At 36.2% G+C, this 6,163-nt stretch overlaps 1 protein-coding gene across 4 annotated transcripts in view; it reads left to right on the top strand.

Annotated features, from left to right (window-relative positions):
- The window catches only part of LOC146634253 (NACHT, LRR and PYD domains-containing protein 3-like), a 675,133-nt gene that overhangs the window by 600,112 nt on the left and 68,858 nt on the right, over positions 1-6,163 (top strand). The gene's annotated exons all lie outside the window — the stretch shown is intronic.

Genomic DNA, 6,163 nt, shown 5'->3' with positions numbered 1-6,163 from the left:
ATGTCTAACCAGTTTAAGTAGGATGACACGTGGGGGTGTACTAATTTAGTCCTTACCAGAAATTGCATTCTTTCTAAATTACATTTCACATAAAGTTTTAAAAAGGATTTTCTTATTTTTTAATTGTTTAGTTATGTTGTTTGGATCCCTCAGTATGATTTTAATTGATATTAAATATCTATATGTCCAAATATGTTGTACAATATACAGGTTTTCATAGGGTGTCCTAGTTTTCTCATGTGACTGTCCTCCGATGAGTAATTTAGCCAGTAAATGTTGGATCTACTTCAACAGGGAGTCATTATCACCACCAGTCTATGACAGTACACAGAGGTGGTTGCTTCTGTTATTCAGACTGACGTCTTTAGACCGAACAAAATGATTATATTACTGGGAACATGAACAGACATATGAGCTGTCAGGTATGTCAACAGGTGAAGTCAGATGTTGAGACAGAAGAAAGATGTTGCAAATAAATTGTCATGAACTGTGTGGAGCAGGCAGGACTGTGGCTCAAAAACATCCATTTTTATTGCATGAAGGAAAAATAAATACAACACTCGACCAGGATAAAACACAAAACTCAACTCACAAACGAACACACAGCCATGAGGGAGGTCGCGATGCAGCACAGAGGGAGACACACACATAAATGTGGGCAAATGGGGACGGCAGCACAGCTGAAGGTGAGCTAACTTACGAAACAGGCAAACAAAGCTGAACAGGAAGCGCACCAGACTACCAAAAGTAAAACAGGAAACACTATGGCGCAGCCTAACTCACACAAGAGGTTGCTTTTGTGTGGAAAAGACTTTCAGGGTTAGGGAGATAATGGGAGGAGACAGCGAGGCGATGTGGAAACGGTTAATGGAGACGAAATTCAAATTCAAATTTTATTTGTCACGTACACAGTCATACACAGTACGATATGTAGTGAAATGCTTGGACAACTGCTCGTGACCTAAAGAAAACCAAAAAGGAAAAGGCTATGAATAAGATAGGAAATAAATATGAAAAATTAAAAAGGGTAAATTTAACTAGGAAGGAATAAAATATAAATTAAGGTTAAAAATGAAATAACTGTACAACACAAATTAGAATGAAGGGTAAATTTAACTGGGAAGAATAAGATAAAATATATAAATTAAAGTTGAAAATAAAATAACTGTACAACAAAATACACACTAGAAAGTGCATTTTCTGAAGAAACTGCAGTGTGAATGCTTGAATCTGAATGTATGCACTGAAATGAATTAATTACTGAATTTAAGTTAAAAATCTTGAATGAGATAAAAAAAAAAAAAACCCGAATTTAACCTGAAAACAAAAGTGCTGAACTGCTAAAAGCTGAAGGTTACACAGAAGAAGAAGTTGGAAAAAAGCTGAAAATGTTTTAATTGTAAATTAGAAAAACCTAAGAAATGAGAAAAGAACATTTAGAGTCAGAAAACATCTGAAAGAATATTAAAAGGTCATATTCTTTGAATCACTGAATGACTAAAATGTGATCCCTCCACTTGGACCCACACAGTTTAAAAAGTTTACATCTCTGAGCTTTGAAAGACAAGTTGTTGGAAAAAGAACAACGATGGCGACGTTTTGAGGGTAAAATGATGGCTTTAACACTGTGGACACAGCAGCAGTTGAAAGAGAAGTGTTTAAGATGAATTTTGGCAGAGTGGCAGAGAGAGCTCGTTAAGCAGGCAGGTGTGAGCCTGGTTGCTATAGTGACCGCACCCAATGGCTCCATACACACGGACACAGACATGCACCTCACTTTTGCTGCTTAAAATGAACAGAAAAGTCAGGCCGAAACAAATCGTTCCCAAATGAAAAGTAAAAGTCGTATTGACAAAATTCTTTCACTGTGAGCGACAGCAATGTCTAGTCTACCAAATTCTCAGTTTTCATGTCTGTGGAGTTTATTATATGGACGTGGTGACAGTGTAAAGACACCATGCTCTTCTGATTTTCAAACGAACCTTCTGAGCCATTTTAACATTAGAGTCTATGGAAGAGTTGGAGGGAGGAGGCTGTGCATTGGTGACATTTATGAAAGAACCATAACACCTAGTACAATAGTAAACACATTGGATGAAAGAGGACAGCCATGGCTACGTTTTGAGGGTAAAATCATACCTGTAGAGCAAACGCTGCGGACACAGCAGCAGTTTTAAAAAAGATTTTAAGATTAATTTTTTTGCTCCTCTCACTCTAGCAGTTGAGCTGTCTCACTCTAGCCCCAACATTCCGTCCCATACACACCCATTATAAATTTTGAAACGGGTGAAAAAACATCATGAAACTTAAACTGGAACTGAAGAAAAAGTATAATAGATATTGAAAAGATAAATACAAGTTGAATAGTTGAATGTCTTGTCTTCGTTTTAAAGTTTGAATGGTGGCTCTATGTCAATGTATGTGGAAGTAGTAAGAGTTTAAAAATGAGTAAGTTGAATGAGAATTTGAAGGGTCTCCCCATTGAAATACATGGGAAATTTTTGTTGAATAAAGTTGAATAAAATTAAAAATATAAATGTTAAAAATGAGAAAAATAGAAGCAATCATGTCCAAAATAATAGGAATCTAACGATGTTTGAATGGTTTTTCTAAGTTGAACGGTTTTGAAGGAGTAGGCTTTCAAAAAACGTACGGAATAGATAATAATAACTAGAAAGTGCATTTTCTGAAGAAACTGCAGTGTGAATGCTTGAATCTGAATGTATGGACTGAAATGAATTAATTGCTGAATGTTAAGTTAAAATTTCTGAATGAGCTGGAAAATACAGAAATTTTCACCTGAAAACAAAAGTGCAGAACTTTTGAAAGCTGATGTTCACACAGAAGAAGTTGGAAAAAAGCTAAACATGTTTAAAATGTAAATAATAAAAAGATGAGTAATGACAAAAGAAAATTTAGAGTCAGAAAACCTCTGAATGAATATTAAAAGTTCAAATTCTTCTAATTGAAATGAACTTAAAAGATGAACAAAAATTCTGGAGAAAATACAAACTTTAATATACAGCATAATGTTTTTCAGACATATACACATGTGTATATCATGTTTAATAGTATTACATACATCAATTTGTTTTGTATGTCATAGAAAATAACATAAAGATCTTAAGTCATATTTTACAGCTTCTTTCTGAAAAGGACTAGTAGAATAAATAAAAATAACTAAATTAAATAACTAAATAAAAAATAATAAGCAAGATATGAAATACATGAAAATTCAACTTTTAAAACCACAATCCTGAACCTTTAAATTGTGTTGGTTTCTTAGAACATGGCTGAACAGCTGTTTCTATCGGTCTACTTAATCTGTCTACACATCTTTTTATTACTCATTCTTCTTTATGTTTTAATGTAAACAGAGTCCACACAGTGGTAAAAGAGAACTGTATAGAGATTTTTGAGTAAAGTCAAATGAAAGCGTAAGGTGGTGACACAGTTTAACACATGCAAATAATCAAATAAACACATTAGTCCTTTTTGTGAACATGGATAAATAAGTATCAATACAGCATTGTTCAGCCATGCCACTAAATGCTTTTTTACACATTGTTTTAACCTGGGCTCAGACACAAAGTCCCAAAATTAGTTAGTCCCTGACTTTGAGTTGTGGTTATGACTAATTATTATACACAAGGCTTTATCTATCTGAACTCTAAGGACACAAATATGAAAAAAAAAAACCTATACTTACCAGCTGATACCCCACACTACACACTAGGTGTGCCATGTGACCTGAAACTTTGGTACAAAATCATCATAATCATTCTGTTAACACTGTTTTTTAACGCTGTTTGTGTTGCTGTTCAGCAGTTTAAAATGTTTTAGATTGGATTACATGGAATGAATTTGAATTTTCTTGGGGGGTTTTGTGTGTGTTTTGTTCTTAGCAGATTTTTTCTTCCATACTGTTGAATTCCAGTTACCACATTTCTGGTCATATGACATCCCGAGTGCCCACTTAAAAAAAATCCCCACAGTTAATTCAACATTAGAACAAAATAAAAATATCCATCCATCCATCCATTCGCTTCCGCTTATCCTTTCCAGGGTCGCGGGGGGCGCTGGAGCCTATCCCAGCTGTCATAGGGCGAAAGGCGGGGTACACCCTGGACAGGTCGCCAGTCTGTCACAGGGCCAACACACAGGGACAGACAACCATTCACACTCACATTCACTCGCACATTCACACCTAGTGACAATTTGGATTAATCAATTAACCTATCCCCACAAATAAAAAAATAAAAAAATGTTAAAGAAAAAAAGGTTTGCTCTGTGATGAAATACTAAATAAGCATACATTGTACAGAGCACTAACAATGACAACAATCCTTTAGCCTGTTGATCAGAGAGAGGCAGTCATTATGTCCATTTAAAACCTGTAATCACAGAGCACATCGTTTCTGTGAAACTATAAAGTCCCATATGATCCTCATCATGTCCAGTGACTTCAGAGTGGATCCTCCCTGTCATCCGGCCAGTGTTTGATGTGTGGCAAGCAGCACAGAAGCAGGATAGCTGAGGACTTTAAAAGAAGAGCAGAAAACAGGAATATGTAGTTGTAAATGTAAATATCAGTGATACTTGTCTTGTCAAAGGGAATAAAATAATGAAAATGTTAACTTACACACTCATTTAGGGAGGATCTTGACACTGCACAGAGGAGGCACAGTCAGTCTGACAATGATGGTGATCTCCAGGGATGTTTTCCTGCAGCAACATTCCTGCCAACTGGCCATATGATCCAGAGTAGTGGGTTTGTAATGAACAGAAAGGTGTATATGTTAGGTAGTGTGCACTCAGAGCTGGTCCTAAGAAACAAACACATCCTGTAATAAACTGAATACCTGTAGTAGTGCTGCTGCAAATATGAAGCCCTTCTATCATGAGTGGTTTCAAAGAAGGTGTTTTGGAGGCTCAGTCACAGAAACTGTGCCGTGTGTTCAGTCCTGAGTGTCTCAGCTCTGAAGGGGATGGATCACAGAGGGAAACACCTGAGTACAGACATTACAATACACTCTAACACTCCTAAGGTCAAGTGAAAACACAATTTAAACACTTCACAAAGAATGAATACATGTTTTCATGGAAATTATGTCATTAACCCTTTTTGTTGTGAGTAAATCTCACCGGCTGCTTGTGGGACAAGCTAGAAGGAGGACTTATCACAGAATCTCTCCTGTGCTCCAGATGTGAAGTCTCACGCTCTGATCGTATGGCGATGAAGATGGTGATAATGAAGTTTCTCTGATCTGTGGCATTACAGTTTCTGGCTGCTATGTGCTTCACATTGTTGGATTTTACATGTGAAGCTTGGAGAAGACACAGGAGGACTGTGTCCTGCTTAAAAAAAAAAAAAAGAAAAAAAAAGGAAACCTAACAGGAAAGGAAACCCCCCCCCTCAACTCCCACCGTACCCTCCCCCCCCCCCCCCTCCCACTCAACTCCCCAACCTCACACCATCCAATGTCTATACAAATGTAGGGTATCAGCTGGTAACAGAAAGCAAGTGTAACATATGCACTACATATGTAACACTGCTGAAACATTTCTGGCCAGAAATGTGCAGTTATCAACCCAGACCCACCCTGATGATTGCACTGGCCAGAAACATGATAAAAGCTCATAAAAATTTATGTTTCATAGTAAAATTGGTCCAAAAATATAATGTATACTTTTGAAAAAGTTTAAAGTTTATAACAAACCAAAATAATAAAATTTTTGTAAATAGTATTTCAAAATAGAGGCACACATAAAGTGGCTTAACTGTCATTATTGCTGTAATTAGGTTTGTTTGTTTGTTTGTTTGTTTTTTTAAAAAGCAACCTTTAGTCATTATTGTTCTCTCAGAAACAATGAAGAAGCTGTTGAACATTTATGTGTTGTGTAGGCAATCCTCTGGTCCACCCTCCCTCCCTCCCAGCCACAGTGAGACTGGGGCAGCCTGGCAGGATGTTGAAGCCTGGCTGCAGAGAGGATATGCCTACACTATTCATTTTAAACTGCTATATTTGATTTTTCTGACATTTATAGGTTACTGTTAGTGAATTTTAGATTTTCTGTAATAAATAAAATTGTCATCTTTTACTGATATCATTACTTAATTCATGTAATTGTATTTTATGTAAACAATTCAAACATTATACTG

This window comes from Diplotaxodon limnothrissa, linkage group LG3, assembly GCF_057381915.1.
Source record: "Diplotaxodon limnothrissa isolate DT_005_m linkage group LG3, D_limnothrissa_male_GT1.1, whole genome shotgun sequence".
NCBI classification, from domain to species: domain Eukaryota; kingdom Metazoa; phylum Chordata; class Actinopteri; order Cichliformes; family Cichlidae; genus Diplotaxodon; species Diplotaxodon limnothrissa.
The sequence above is the reverse complement of the archived record's forward strand: the minus strand, read 5'-3'. Positions and strand labels throughout refer to the sequence as shown.